Source organism: Hylobates moloch, unplaced genomic scaffold, assembly GCF_009828535.3.
Source record: "Hylobates moloch isolate HMO894 unplaced genomic scaffold, HMol_V3 SCAFFOLD_3, whole genome shotgun sequence".
Classification (NCBI taxonomy): domain Eukaryota; kingdom Metazoa; phylum Chordata; class Mammalia; order Primates; family Hylobatidae; genus Hylobates; species Hylobates moloch.
Genome location: NW_026652278.1, coordinates 169,635,671 through 169,652,569, shown reverse-complemented (window position 1 = coordinate 169,652,569; position 16,899 = coordinate 169,635,671). Strand labels below are relative to the sequence as shown.

At 40.8% G+C, this 16,899-nt stretch overlaps 1 long non-coding RNA gene across 1 annotated transcript in view; it reads left to right on the top strand.

Annotated features, from left to right (window-relative positions):
• The first annotated feature begins 2,048 nt into the window (after nucleotides 1-2,048).
• LOC116480410 (uncharacterized) overlaps nucleotides 2,049-16,899 on the top strand; it is a 93,564-nt gene continuing 78,713 nt past the window's right edge. The window contains exons 1-2 of the long non-coding RNA XR_004251284.1: nucleotides 2,049-2,122; nucleotides 5,427-5,553. This is a non-coding gene — a long non-coding RNA (uncharacterized LOC116480410). The remainder of the gene's footprint in view (nucleotides 2,123-5,426; nucleotides 5,554-16,899) is intronic.

Below are 16,899 nucleotides of genomic sequence, written 5' to 3'. Positions count from 1 at the left end.
GAATTCACTAAAGTGGAAGCAACATGGGGTGTGCCACAGGAGCCTGGAAATTCCGTGATTTCTTTTTATTTATAGAGTATTTCCAAATTCCTTCTGGATGGATGCAAATTTTATCATGAGCCTTGGCAGGAAGTTTAACCCACAGATTCAATATATTACAAATTCATGAACAGAATATTTCAAAGGCACACCTCCATCAGCTTTAGAACTATGAAAAAAAGATCATAGGGATATCTTTTTCTTTTAGTGTTTCTCAAAAGATTATTTGTACAAAATATTTTGTAAGAAACTCCTGATTGAAGGAGAAAAGAAAACAAAACACAGGACATGGTTGTGGCTACATAAAGGCCAATTCAGTTTATAATTTGTGAGGTAGAACCAGGCAGTGGAGTGTCAAAGTTCAGAGCATGGGCCACCCTAGAGTTGGAGGTAAATCTTGGCCCCATCAATTTCTAGTTGAGTGGCATGAAGCCACTTAAATTACTCACTGTTTCATTTGTTCAGATGTAAAATGAGGATAGAATTCTGCATTATTTAGTCATTGTGAGAATTAAAGAAGTTAATACCAACAAAACTGTTGGAATTGCACTCAGCTCGCAGTAACACTTAATATCATCTATTAGTCATTAATAACTTTGTAATTCAAACCACGATTCAGCATCAACTCTGATTTTTATTCCTATTAGCACCAACAATGAAGAAAGTTAGCATGTGTGTATATATATGTTGTGTACATATGCATACAGCATAGCAACAAAATGTATAATGATAACATATAAAACTCTTCTTCTGACAGTTTTTTTAAAAATGCCATTGCTTTGAGTGGGGCTTGCACATGTATTTTCATGTCATGATTGAACGTATCACACTTTTCTTTTAATTACAAAAAAATCTAAAAACCCCTGTTCAAGTTGTTCATTATCAGTTTTCAGAGCAATATTAAAGGCCACAGTCCCAGCCACTAATCAAGTTCTTGGTATGAGAATAGTAAATTTAAATAGCACAATATGGATAGGCTAGATAAAAGAGAGAACATTGCTGCAGGCCATCTTAATTCACTTTTTCCTTTGAATTAAATCCTTGAGTCAGGAAGCAGAAGATGGAATGGTTGGGAAATTCTTAGTTATAATGTCAACAAGTTAAAAGGCTCACATACAGAATTCCCACCTGAAACTGTAGAAATCTTTATCAATGCTACCCCAAACTGGTTACTAGAACTCTGATTAAAGTCACTTCATTTGCTGAGGTGGTGTTTGATGAAATCTAGGGGTTTCTGATGCCTAGCATCTATTATATTTTGAACATAACTACTTTTCCAGTGACCTTAATCAGACCTGTTCAGTTGAATTGTCAGAAGCCGTTTATATTAATTTTCTGGATCTACCATAGTGTCTGACATTGGTGCTGGACACATGAGTAGGGGCACAATACTTACAGAGTACTAACCCGTGCCATGGCAAGGTAAATAGCCACTCCAGGGGTCTTGGTAATTTTTAATTACCTGGTAGATGATTGCTATAATTACATAAGATACAACAAAATGAGAAGATGAGAAAACTTAGTGTGAATTATAAGAGATCTTGTAAATCTCAAGTGGAAAAATGAAATATATTGGTAGAATCTAGAAGACAGCCCAAGGAGAATGTGAAAGAAAACAAAATTTGGGAATAACGGACAAAGGAACTCATGGAAATAATATGTAGTAACGTCATGAAGAATGAACCAGAGCCGATGAGCAGTCAGGCAGAGTTGTATTCCATTTAAAACATCACCACCAACAACACAATCTCAATGCAGCTATATTTTCAAGACATAAGGGATGTAGAGCCAGGACTATTAGTGTGCATCAGAAGGAAAACATACAGAACACTCTATTTATAATTCCAGGGGTTGGCAAGGTATTTAATGAAGCACCGAGAGTTCTCAGTAGCCACCACCTCCCACGCCCTCCTCCTGTCTGCGGGCTTGCATCTAACCACCAGTGCTGAAATAGTGCCTGTCCCATAGAACCACCACCCCTCAGAACTGAGCCTGGATGTCAGCCGTGGCCATGATGGCTTCGTCTCATTCTGTCACAGATTGTCTTTATAAGCCAGACATGTCAGTGCTATAAACTGATGAGGTAAGTAGTGATTAAGGCTAAGTGGATCTTGTTAATTCAGCAACACTTTAAAATAATTGAACATGAATAAAATGGCAAATTATAATCAAAGTCCTTTGGGAATACACTTGAAAGCTACATAATGCAACAGGAGTTCATCATGACTAATACTATTATAATTAATATTAAATGATAAAATAATGACTGGCTTCTTATTCTTAGCTCAAATTGTCATGCTAGCAAAGGGATGCTTTGGCTTTGACATTGGAGTGAAGGGTGGGGACAAAGGCGATGGAGAACGAAAGCAATCATTTTGTATTGCAATTTTTAAAGCTCGGCGTTTTTCCTTTTGAATTGCTTTGTTGGCTGATTCGGTATTTGGACCAGGACATTTTCCATCATGCTATGATGTTCAAAAAGAACAGAGATGAGGGTAATAGTCTCCTGAAGTGAATTCTGAGGTTTTAAAGCCCAAATGTACAGGAGGCAATAACATGTTTGCTTTAAGAGCTTTTGAGATGTAAGTAGTGACCTTTGTGTTTCCAATAATGTCTGATAATTGAATGTAGACACGGCATATTGGAAAATAAGGTACTTGTAAGGCAAGGATCATATTCAGCTAGCCCTTATAATTGAGGGGCACAGTTTATCTGAGATTGTGAGCCCTGCCTCAAAGAACCTCAATAATCATAAGCAGTGGGGGACTGCCGCTTTCTATAGCGAGGGCAGCGCAATTCTTGCCGCAGGTCACTCGGAACAGAAATAAAGAAACAAACTGAAGCAGAAGGTGTTTTGCATGACATTGCCCCTGGGAAAATGGGTGGCAACAGCAAATTCCTGAGGATGGAGTGAAATCTGTGATGGTGTTTTTAGTGTACTTTTGAAACTGATTATAATCTAAGAATTAGGCGGTAGAAAAGAGAAGCAGGGTAGCACAGAATAAACAGATACATTTTACAAAAAATTTAAAAATCACATTCAAAAGTAAAGCCTCTGAGAAATAGATGACTTGGAAGCAGAGAGCCTGTGCAGCTTTTCAAAGGGACGGATGCTTTTTGGCTATATAATACTGAAGATGGCTTAAGTTCTTCAAAGTAGGAACTGACAGTCGACAATGATTTGTTTGTTTAATGACTACGATTTACCACTTCCCTGTGAGTTGTTTGTTACTGTGACACATTTAGGTCAAGAGAAATGAGCCCTTAGTTCAAATACAGGTCTCTGTCCTTTAGTGAACCACAGCAATGGAGCTTACCCATTTAGCAATTTTAAACCTCAAGGTATTAATAGTAGTTTCAGCCATGCGTCTCATATTCCATCCACATCCTTTTTGCTGAATGTACTTAATATATTATCTTTACTATGGTGTGTCGAATGGTTCACCTTTCACTTAAATGGAATGGCTGTAGTTGCATGTGGGTTCGCTTTAAAGTAACTGAAAAAAAGAACTACAATCTCTGTATTCCAGCTTCAAAAAATAATCAACAGAAACACACCATCTGCAACTCCCATTTACCTGGCTTCTGAAAAATAAAAATTTCCTATAGATAAAGAATGAAATGCTGTGGTAGATTTTACAAGTCTAAATTCTTCTTTGTAACCAGACTGGGTGAGATGCTTAGATGTTTTACACATGACAATTTAAACTTTAGTTTATTCCTTCCTTCCTTTTCCTTTTTTTTTTTGAAAGAGTCTCACTGTATCACCCAGGCTGGAGTGCAGCGGTGGGATTTCAGATCATTGCAATCTCCGCCCCCCGGGTTCAAGGGATTCTCATGTCTCAGCCTTCTGAGTAGCTGGGACTACAGGCACATGCCACCATGCCCAGCTAATTTTTGTATTTTTAGTAGAGACAGGGTTTCGCCATGTTGGCCAGGCTGATCTCGAACTCTTGACCTCAGGTGGTCCACCCGCCTCGGCCTCCCATAGTGTTGGGATTTCAGGTGTGAATCGCTGTGCCCAGTAAATATCTTCCTGAGTGCTCTTTTCAGCCCTGGAGGTAATCATTATGACCACAGTTCATTTCTCCAGGTTCTTTTGATTGTCTAAAATCTAATGTCTTTACTAACTTTTTATGGGATCTTTGACTTCCTCGGCAGCATCCTCAATTAATTGGACCATAGTTTTGAGTTGTCAGCTTGACACCATAAGGGGCTGTGCTTTTAAGAAACACAATGTCGGCCGGGCGCAGTGGCTCACGCCTGTAATCCCAGCACTTTGGGAGGCTGAGGTGGGCAGACCACGAGGTCAGGAGATTGAGACCATCCTGGCTAACACGGTGCAACCCCATCTCTACTAAAAATACAAAAAATTAGCCAGGCATGGTGGCAGGTGCCTGTAGTCTCAGCTACTCGGGAGGCTGAGGCAGGAGAATGGCATGAACCCAGGAGGTGGAGGTTGCAGTGAGTTGAGATTGCGCCACTGCACTCCAGCCTGGGCGACAGAGCGAGACTCCGACTCAAAAAAAAAAAAAAACCACAACGTCATGTTCCATTTCAGTACATTTAGAAATTCATTTTCTGCCTTAGTAAAACATCTAAAACATTGAGTGTTTTTTTGTTTGTTTGCTTGTTTTTGTCTGATAAAACACTGTGCACAGAATGGCTGGTTAAGTATAATGATGAACTTTCTATGGTCATAAAGAGTGCAACCTTTCAATGAGAACTCATTTAAAATAAATTAAAATGCCACACACACTTGGCATGGAATATCATATCTTTATATTAAATTTCAAAGACGTAACGAAAAAGAAACCTGCCATCTCCAGTATGTGAAAACATTTCCACATATTGGAAAATATTATTGAGCATGGGTTTATATTTATTAAATAATTTTACTAATCACTAAATTAAAATCTCCATAAGTGGTAATACAAAAATGAATAAATCTTGCTCAAATAATATGTTAAAATGTTTAGAGGAGAAAGGTATTGTGTCATTTTAAGAAAACTCAGATCAGTTTTTATTTTAGTAATTACCTACAAATGAATAATTACATTCTATATGGCCTGTAAAGACCCAAAACTCTCAACTGTGATGTATAGAAAACAGAGCTCCAGGTCTGGACAAAAGCTGTAAGCATCAGGGCCCAAAACACAGAAAATGTAGAACTTAGTGTAAATTGAGTATTCTTTTAGAACGCTTAGATGCCCAATTATAAAACTAAATTCTTTCTATGTAGCGCGGTCATGCCAAAACAATCTCTTCTATGCAATATTCTTTATACTACAAGTTATCTCCTTCTTTCTATCTCTTAGCAGGTATATGAATAATCAAAAACAGTCTTCCTCCCTTTCTCCTCCCTCCCTGTCTCCATCTTTCCTCAGACACCCACAGAATTTAACAGAAATCGAAGGTGTGGAAAGGATCTCAGACAAGCAAATCCATCACTGTTACTGTACAGATAAGAAATGGAGGCCAAACAGGATTAGCAACTTGCCCAGGACTCCACAGGTAATAAGACTCAGAATCCAAATATGTATCTTCTGCTTGCTGGTGCATTGTTCTTTTATACCACACCACCTGATAGCCTCGTGTTCTCAAGGGCTTTCTAGTGTTTATTACTACAGGAAACAGGCCAGGCCCCACTGTGTGGCATTAGAGCCCCGCGGATTTTCCTCGGAGGGCCCTTTGTCATGTGTGCTTCACAACTGGACTCCCCACTGCAAGACTTGGCGGGGGTGGAGGGGACCTGTCACAGGAGGGTGTCTGTGGCAAGGCTGGTAACCAGATTTTGATTTCAAGTATCCATTTAATTATTCTTTCAATAAATATTTATTGAGCACCTATTGTTTACCAGACACTGTTCTAAATATCAGGCATATAGCATGGACAAGAACACTGCCTTCATGGATTCGACATTTTCACAGGGAGAGACAGACAGTACACAAGCTGACAGATAGATAGATAGATAGATAGATAGATAGATAGATAGACAGATAGACAGATAGATTAGATAGATAGGTAGATAGATCGATCATACATACATACATACATACATAGAGATATGTGAGAGATGGATGATTTATAGATAATAGGTATATAGGTAGAAAATAGATAATGAAAGAGAAATAAGAGAGAGATGGATGATAGATAACAGATAAGTAGATGAAAAAGAGATGAGAGGGATGGATGATAGATAAGAGACAGAGATAGATGATACAGAGAGATTAAAAATGTCAAATGGTGGTAACTTGACAACTCTATGGAGAAAAATAAAGCCAGGCAGGGAGTTAGGGAGCTTAAGGAGTGGGTTTTTTTCTTTAATGGGTGCTCAGAAAAGGCTTCAGTGGTAGGGACTCTCCAAGATGACTGAGGAAAGAGTAAGAGAGTCACGCAACACATGGGCTTCCGGGGAGATAGGCAAACCATAGCACCTACATTTTAAAGGTATCACTCTGGCTTTGGTGAAATAGACTGTAGAAATGCAAACAAAGAAGCAAAAAGTCTAATTGAAATGTTATTGCAATTCAAGCAAAAGTTGATGGTAGCTTGGGCCAGAGAGGTCATGATGGCAATGTTTAGCAGTGGTAGGGTGTTAGATCCATTTTGAAGGGAGGGCCAACAGAACTGGCTGGTGACAAGGATTTGGCCTTCCAACTGGATATGTCAGGTAGGCCATTGGATATAGGAATCTGGAGTTCAGGGAAGAGTTTCAGACTACAGCAGTAATGTTGGGACTCATCAACTTTAAATGTAATTTAGCCATGAAACTGGATACTCTCACCTGGAAAGTCGTGCAATACAGAGAAGGAATCCATGGATTGAGCTCTGGGACAATCTACAGTGTAGACATCAGGGAGATGAGGAAGAAACAGCAAAGTAGACTGGGAAGAGGCTATGAGGTAGGAGGAATACCAAGTGCAGAAAATATTAAGAGAAGGAAAAATTGACCACCTGTGTCGAATGTTGCTCATAAAGGGTAAGATGAGAACTGTGGGTTGCACAATCCATGTGCAAAGAAATGGGTATTAGAGACTTGGCCTAGAAGGGCCTGGGGAGTGGTGGGGTCAAAGCCTGATGTTTCCTGGGTTCTATAGAAGTTGGAGGAAAGAGTAAGAGAGTCACGCAACACATGGGCTTCCGGGGAGATAGGCAAACCATAGCACCTACATTTTAAAGGTATCACTCTGGCTTTGGTGAAATAGACTGTAGACTCTATAGGAGTTGGAGACAGATATGGGATAAATGTCTTCTGATACTACTAGCCATCCTACTAGGATGGCTAAGGAAGGCTTCTTAGAGGAGATGAGACCAAACTGGTCCTCAACTTTGAACAGAACTTTGACAGGTAGATTTCCTGGGAGGAGCAGTGTTTCTGGTAAATTGAATTTTTTGAGAAAAAAAATTACTGGTGGAAAGGCCAAGGTATGCTAACATGAAGAACAGCACCTAGAGCAATGGTGTTAGACGACAAAAGGAGAGGTGTCCTTGGAGGAGTAGAAACACTGGGTGAGAGAAGAGGCCACACTACGGAGTCTAGGTGTTTTTCCTGCATGTGGAGGTATGGCATGGACAGTTTAGAACAGGACAGTGATACCATCTGATCTCAGGAAGATATCTCTAGTTCCAGTTTATTGGCTGGAGTTTCAGAAGAGAAGATGAGTGCAGAGAAGCCAGCTGAGTTGCTGTCATAACAGCTCAGGGGAGAGATAAAGGATGGACTAAGGCCTTAGCAGTTGAAATAAATCATAAACAGCAAAGATTGAACAAAGTATTTTGGAGGTTTGATAGGATTTGTTAACTTCTTGGATGTAAGGTAGGAAATGGGAAGGCATTTGCAACTAAAGGTGAGTGAAGTTTTGGTGATGTCATTAACTGATGCAGCAAAGAGGACCCAATCAACAATGAATTTGGGGTCAGAACGTTATAGCCCGACCTGTGCTGCTAAGGAGGTTTGTGCCATTTATTCATTCTCTCTTCTCTCTGACAGTCGCTCTTGACTTGTTTAATCACACACACACAAATGAAGAATTAGAATCTGAGACCCATTTAGCTGCAGTAATCCATGATTTCAGCTCTAACAACAAAATTTTAGTCTTAGCCTACCAAGTTTGAGATATCATTAAGAAATGGTACATAAACACCATCGGATATTGCATAGCCATAAAAAAGAATGAAATCATGTCCTTTGCAGCAACATGGATGCAGCTGGAAACCATTAGCCTGAACGAACTAATGCAGGAACAGAAAACCAAATAGCACAGGTTCTCACTTATAAGTGGGAGCTAAGCACTGGGTACTCCTAGACACAAAAATGGGAACAATAGATCCTGGGGACTGCTTGAGAGGGGAGGAAGGAGAGGGTTGGAAGACTACCCATTGGGCACTATGCTGACTACCTTAGTGAGGAGGTCATTTTGTACACCAAGCCTCAGCAGCATGCAATGCACCCATGTGATATGGTTTGTCTTTGTCCCCACCCAAATCTCATCTCAAATTGTAATCCTCAAGTGCCAAGGGTGCGACCTGGTGGCCCGTGATTGGATCATAGGGTCAACTTCCCCCATGCTGTTCTCATGATAGTGAGTGAGTTCTCATGAGACGTGATGGTTTCCCAAGGGGATCTTCCCCTTTCATGCTCTCTCTCTCTCCTGCCACCTTGTGAAGAAGGTGCTTGCTCCTTCTTCACCTTCCACATGGTTCTAAGTTTCCTGAGGCTTCCCCAGCCATGCAGAACTGTGAGTCAATTAAACCTCTTTCCTTTATAAATTACCCAGTCTCTGGTAGTTCTTTACAGCAGTGTGAAAACAGACTAATACATCATGTAACAAACCTGCATGTGTATCCATTGAATCTAAAATAAAAGTAGAAAAAAATTTTAAAAATAAAGTTTTTCTCTCTTTGCACTTAAAAAAAAAAAGAAATCAGTATATGCAAATATTCAAAGGACATACGGAAAAGGGCCTAAGGAGAACATCTAAGGGTGGCCAAATCTTAAAGATTTGAGGATCAAGTAGCTGGAGTATAGAAGGATCTAATGTAGGTCCCGGCTGTAGAGGAGAAGCCTGCCACAGTGTCAGCTTTCCGGAGCTGGAAAGGGGTTTATCCCTGGCAACTAGAAACAGCCTGAGCCTCCAGCGGTACTGGGCCACGCTTCCCTTCCAAGGTTCGCAGTCCCTGCCAGTGTACACAGAGTCGCACAGCTTTGCCTTGAGAAGCAGAGCCTTAGTTCCTTCAAGTATGCTGCTATGAAAGCCTAAGCCCATACACATTTTGAGAGAGAATTAGCCTGAAATGCTTAAAAAGGAAGCTTTCTCATCAGATTTGTAGATCCAGTGGTCTCCTGTCTTACTCATTTTTCAATCTGTTTGAAGCCATGCCAGATCTTTCTGCTAACTCTAGCAGGGGACGTACCCTTCGGGACATGATGCCTGGAACATAGTAGGTGACCAACAAATATTTGTAGTCTCCTGGTCAGATTGCTCAGAGGAGAAGAATACTGAGATTAGAGAAACTTGCTACTTCATCACCTCCTTTTTGCAGGAGGCTGGAAATAAATAAATAAAAAAGGCAACTAGATAGAGGCAAGTCCATACTTCTACATGTAATGCCTTTTAGAATACGTACATGAAAGACAAACAATAGATCAACAGATTCACAGAGTTCTTTTTAGTAAACACACACACACACACACACACACAGAGGCACACACACACATGTAGATTTATTTCCCAATTTGATCTCTCCTTTAAATCTAATTCCAATATTGAAACACACACACACACACACATGTACACACACACGTAGATTTACTTTCCAATTTGATCTCTCCTTTAAATCTAATTCCAATATTGAAACACACACCACACACACACACACAAACACACAGAGGCACACACACACGTAGATTTATTTCCCAATTCGATCTCTCCTTTAAATCTATTTCCAATATTGAAACACACACACACATACACACACACATTTATTTCCTAATTTGATCTCACTTTTAGATCTAATTCCAATATTGATCTAATATCTTGTATATTCTCTCCAATGTAGATTTTCCCAACCTGTAATTCACAATGAGCCCTCATTAGTCCAATGAGAGGCTGACTCAGAGTTTCCTGCTAGAAACACACCTAAACATTTCTGTTTATTGTGTTGTGCTTATAAAAGCAGACATTCCTGTTGCTAGTCTCTACTCTTTCTTATTTCAGCTTTCCCGTCCTACTTCTTAAATAAGGACAAAAATCTAACTCAATCTTCAAGTCATTTTACAAACAGGAACTTCTGTATAGCTAAGTGTGGGTGTGTTGACGAAACGGAACCAGTGTGTAGCAAGAGCAAGCAAGTGATATTTTGAATGATTGTTAATCATTTCAGGAACCGAATCCCAAATACGCACAAGAAATGCAGCTTAGCGGAGTAAGGTCTAATGGGCAAAAGTGCTCGAAAGGTAAAGTGTGAAAGTTTGGGTTGTCTTGTCAAATATGTGTGGCCTTTATAAATCTTATGGTTGAGCGGTGATAAGATTGGAACAGGTGACCAACATTTGTGGCACACTTAACTGTGCAGCAAGTGGTGTACATATTGACTATACATATGTGTGTGTATATATATGTGATATTATTATTTTCACTAATCTTATGTTGATATATTATGATTTTCATTTTTCAAATGAGAAAACTGAGGTTCAAAGACATTAGTAACTTGCTCGAGGCCACTGAATCAACCCACGTCAATGTGGGGTCCAGTCCTCGTTCAGGGGCACTGGCCACTGCAGGGCATTCTGGGTGATCTATAGCATCACCTGAAAGCAACGCAAGCTTGCTCCAGGAGTTCTGCTCTTCAGGCACTTTGATCCTTGGGATCATGTCACGCTACAGCGATTTCCTGGCAGGGAAGAACAATTAGGTTCCTGTGAAATATCCTGGCATCTGTCCATCCTCCATGAATGCAGCCTGACATAAGCCCCCCACAGCCATCACAGAAGACACACTGGGTTTAAGGCTAATATGTTCTTTTAATAGTTAATTCTGGAAGCCTACCAAGAGCTGCCATCATTTGAATTTGGCATGATTTCATTGATGCTTGTTGCTCATAATTTCATTGTTCTCCAGATGTTAACGTATTTTTGTGTGCAGCTAATTTTTCTTTTGCCAATTATCTCTGTCAGAATCATAAGGCAATTATCTTTCTGGTTATTTATTTGCATGTGTATTTTATTAAAAGGTAAGCTCCACAAGGGTAGGGAATGTGTCTTTGTTCAGTGATTACAACTTCATAGCCCCCAAACAGTGCCTGAGGTGGGTGTGTGCCCAATAAATACTTGTCATTTGAATAAATACGCGAAAAATGTACCTGTAATTTTCCTGTTTTATAGAGGCTATGAAAACAGAATGCTTAAAAAGATTATGAATGGGCTGTGTGTGGCAACTAACGCCTGTAATCCCAGCAATTTGGGAGGCCAAGGCAGTGGATCACTTGAGCTCAGGAGTTCAAGACCAGCCTGGGCAACGAGTTGAAACCCCATCTCTACAAAAAAAATACAAAAATTAGCCAGGCATGGTGGCGGGCACCTGTAGTCCCAGCTACTTGGGAGGCTGAGGTGAGAAGATCCCCTGACCCCAGGAGGCGGAGGCTGCAGTCAGCTGAGATCACACCACTGCACTACAGCCTAGGTGACAGAGAAAGATCCTGTCTTTATATATATATGATTAGATGGTAAAAAAAAAAAAAAAAAATGTCAGTGTTCATGCTTCTACCTGTAGATCATCAAGTGCAAACTCTGAATCCAGAGGGATTTAATCCTTGGGTTGTACTTCTGGGCCCTTTCAGGATCATCGTGTGTGATCGACTCGAAGAAAGCAAATCATTTAGTTTTTTTTCATTTTAGCAACAATACTAGTACAAAATGACTTATGCTAACATTCTTCCTATATATATTTCAATTAAAAATAGTACGCTGAATAATCCACTTTTTATTATCTACATCAGCTCTCCAGTCTGTATGCTTCATTAACTGACAATTTGTTATCTCTATTTTTAATCACTCCATAAGAGATGGAATTAATTTTTCCTATGTCTTCTTTCATTTTCTTGGCTAAACACATCCATTTTTAATGATTTCAAAATATGGTCCCTGTTAGTCATTTTTCTGCCTTAAAAGCTGAATCTTAGGTGGACATTTTGGAGGCCTAGGAGGCATTTTTGTTCTTCTTGTTCAAGCTTTAAACTGTCCTTTTCTTTTCCGTATGAGCGACTGTAACTCACATGATATTGGGCATAAAGTGTTTAAGAGGTATTGTCCAGAACTACTCCTGCCTGGGGGACAGTAAATGATATTATGCGAAGTGTCATGGTACTGTGCAAATAGGGAATTCATTTTCAATTCAAACTGCAAGCAGGAAGACAGTCTTCCCTGCCAAAGGGGGTTTCAAACCCCTCATTAATAGAGTCCACAGCAGACTCGGCCAGCAGGAGAAGAGAAGGCAGCCACCAGTATGGAGGATGCCGTGCCCATGCCTGACACCCACATTAGAGCACTGGGCCACAGCACACAGCGGCTGCTGCTAAGGTTAACAAGTGAATCTTTAGCACTCGCAGCCTCTCCTCTAAATAAACCCATATGCAGAGATTTCAGTGTCCTGAATCAAGACGTGGACAGCTCAGTGCAGATCTCAGATTCAAGCAAGGCTCCAGAGAAGTTCTCCAATGAATGCTTCCTAAGGAGGGAGGGAGGCTGATAACATAACCCTGGGGTGTCCTTTCACTTCTGTGGGTATGGATTCCTCGGATAAATGCTATGGACTCACTTATTATTAACAACAACAACAACAAAACAAACAAACAAAAAAACAAAAAAAAACTTTATTTGGGGAATAAAGTTTATGAGTTAAAAAATCTCTGTAAGCATTCTATACAAATTCCTAGATGGCATAGTAATCCTACTTCATTCATTACATCAAGATTATTTTTCCCAGAATCTTCAAAACTGCATGGGCAGAAGTTTTTCTGAGTATCCTTTTCCAGATCAGTACATTCCAAGCTTTAATGTGCCCGCGAATCACTTGGGGGCATTGTGAAAATACGGCTTCTGATTCAGAGGGTACTACAAAAAGTAGTGATGCTGATCATAACTTCACAGAAACCCTCACTATACCCGGGAACCACTCCTCCCAAGTCACGCAAGGGCGCTCAACATTAGTTGGCATTTTTTTGGGGGGGGGGGGGGTGAGGAGCGCGGGAATTCCCCCTCCCATACTCTGAGGCTAACTAGTAAGGTAATAACACCTTCACGGGGTTTTTGTTCAGACTGGCTGGCTGTGTGTTTTTGCCCTTTTAAAATAAAAGTTGATATCTTTGGCCTGGAGGAGACAAAGGAAGTCACGTGACTTGGAATTCCTGGTGGTGTCTTGAAGATGGCTGCTCTGTTTCTCAAGCAAGGAGGAGGAGAATAACATATGGATATATCGCCGGCTGCCCGTGCCATCTTCTGAATTGCCCGACCACGTTGTAAGGTGCAGCAGATGGCCGGAGCAGCGGGACGTGCCAAATGCTGCACTCCAGAGCCCTTCCGCAAGGTGCTTGCTCTGGGAGCAGTAGCAGAGCCCAAGAATATGCTTACGGCCCTTCACAAAGACAAATTATCTGGTAGCTCTTCAGATGGTGCTAGCAAAATCATCGCATTGGGTGGATGATTTACCTCCGCTATGCACTGGCAATTCAACACTGTTTTAGGAAAGGGAAAACATAACTTACTAAAGGTTTTCAAAATATAAACTTTTTTTTCCCAGAACTTGGGCAAAAAGTGCTGATCTCTGATTAGTTCATTCCTCGCAACAACAGAGGAAATGAGCTCAATTTCCTGTCATGGATGAAGCCCTCACCTCCTCTCCTGCCTCCTCTCCCTCTGACGTCCTCTAGGCCCTTCTGCTTTGGACAGCATGGCGGTGCCCTTCCATCTTGACCTGCCTTTCTGGCCACCATGTTTTTCCTCTGAGGTTTTGTGCATTCCCACAATGCTCTGCCCTACCTGGTTATTTAAATTTGACTCATTCTTGAAGACACACCCATATTCTAGCTCCACCGAATGGTCTTTCCAACCTAAAGTAATACTGCCTTCCTCCACACTTGTCAGATCCCATCATCTGACAGGCCAGAGTGTCTCTTTGTGACAGTTCTTAATTTTATTTTCCTTCTGTAACTTCTCAAATGGACATGAATTCTCTCTTCATTTAGCTGATAAGCTTCTTTAAAGCGACAAATATTCTTAGAATTTTCAAAAGCATGGCAGTCGATAAATACCTTCTTACTTAGGTTTTGAAGTGAATCACAAGGCAGATATAGACCGTGGCCTTCCTCCCAAGGCCCAGGACCCCTGAGCCCTCTGTTCAGAACTTCAGTGCTCATGAACACACCACCAAAGACAGCAGCAGGGATGCCAAGACTGAGGCCCCATTTCTCTTTCCTCCCAGCAATGGGATGAGGACAAACCTTTCTCCTTCTATAGTAGCTGTCCTGCTGATTTGCTTCTTGGGCTCCATGGAGTGGAGTATTTGGACTGGGGGTAGCCATGCTTAGGCCTGAGGGTAGGTGATGCTCTTAATTCCCGTGTCTTATTCCCCCATCATTACTCAGGAGACTTCTTTTCCTAGGAACTCCACGACCTGAGTCTGGATTTGTGTAGCACACACTGGATTCAAAAATATATTGTTAGTTGTCATAATAATGTTACAGAAAGCCATTATTTTGTTTTGAATCAAATTTGAAATCCTTCCTTGGAAGGAGCCCCCACTCAGTTCAAGCCAACTGGCTTAATATCTCCATCACCTAGTCATTCCACACAAGCCTTTTCCAAACTGTGCCATATTCTTGGAATGCTCTCTCTTTCTGTCTGCCAAGCTATCTCTCTTCTATCATCCAAATAGCTCATGAAATCCCAGCTCCTGTACACAGTCTTCCAGAACTATTTGGAAAAGGTCTAATAGCTTCCCTCTGCACCATCCGGTGTGAGCATTAGCCACTTAAGGCTCTCTCACTCCTCACTGCTCTGCTAATGCACTTGTTCTTGAAATGGACACCAAGTTACATTGACCAATGTTTTGCATTGCTCAATTGTCTGCATTTTTTGCCCTTATATAGATTGTCTTTACATTCAGATTTGTTTAGGCTCACGGTCTACTTTTGACAGATTCTACGGAAATAAGACTATAACTAAATCTCTTCTTACAGTGCTGAGTGCTGAGTGTAATATCACGTAGACACAGATACTTAATGCATAAGGAGATTTCTCAGATTTGACTTTTTAATGTACATAGAATATGGAACATATTTAATATTTCACAAGTCCACCAGGACCTGCCAGAGAACTCTGTTAGCCTTGGGCAAAGACGGCAATTTCCAAGGGGGTTCATTTCTCAGATGGCTGCGCAGTAGCTGCCATTGGTAGTAATTGTAGGCAGTGCAAAGGGGAATTAATAGGATGTCTTCAGCGCTGAGGGACAAGATCAGGAAAGGTCATTCTCTGAGAGCGAAATCTAGTAGGAGCATAGCATGGCTTAGAGTAGTAAGCTATGAGAGCTTCCCTTCCGTTAGACAAGGCTGAAGAAAGCAGTGCTAGGAACAACTGGGAAACCACCTTCAACTTGGCACGTGCCTGGCACAGAGTGGGTCCTCAGTGTGGATTTGTCAAATGCAAAAAGGAAGCAGCTATCTATTTCAAGAACAGCAAAGTAAGCTATAACCAAATTGTTGCATTCTAGCCGATCTGTCTGAGGAAATAACTTGCTAACGGAATTTTCTGGGGGCTGTCTGAAAGGTTCCAGGATGAGCCAAGGAGGAACAGAAAGTATCTATGTTTATCCAGCAATGGTCAAAAGAGAAAATTACCATTGGCAGAACCAGCTACAAAATTGGCAGCACCCAGTACAATAAGAAAATGTATGGTCTCTTGTTCAAAAATTACGTTATCACTCATAGGTGGGAATTGAACAATGAGAACACATGGACACAGGAAAGGGAACATCACACACCAGGGCCTGTTATGGGATGGGGGGCAGGGAGGGATAGCATTAGGAGATATACCTAATGCTAAATGATGAGTTAATGGATGCAGCACACCAACATGGCACATGTATACATATGTAACAAACCTGCACGTTGTGCACATGTACCCTAGAACTTGAAGTATAATAAAAAATAATTATTAAGAATTTAAAGACAGTGACAGCACAGAATTAAGCCAAGCACAGGGCCACAGTAAGCGCAGCAACTGCCCAGGTTTCATGCCCTTAGAGATGCTCTGTCCAGTAGATGTGATTATTGTCACTACTTCTTGTCAGCCCATTTAGATCACTGGCCTAATCCAAAAGCTGGACAAAAATATCCTCCTTCCCAATAAATCTTTTCTGAAATAAGATACATATGGGTCACAAACTCTGGTACCCTTTTACCAGAAGGGTGATTGTTGGAAAAGAAGAGCTCAATTTTATTCAATCCTCTTTCAATTTCTACGTTAGTCACTTGAGATTTTAATTCGCATGCACATTCGGCCTCCATCTCCTTGTAGCTGTACATCTTGTGTAAATCCCATGAACTCTCTGTCCATTCGTTTTTGTCATCGTAAAATGGGGATGCTAAACCTCATCTCTGGGGTTGATTAGTATTAGGTTGGTGCAAAAGTAATTGGGGTAATATTTACTGACATCCTGAGTGTGAATCTTCTGGTGTAAACAATTCACTTCCTGAGAATTCCCCACACTCACAGTTGTGTGCATAAATCCTTCATCTGATACTGGATAAGTTAGCAGGTCTCCAGTGTGCAATGCTGAGGACAAGGTCCCTAATATCAATCTA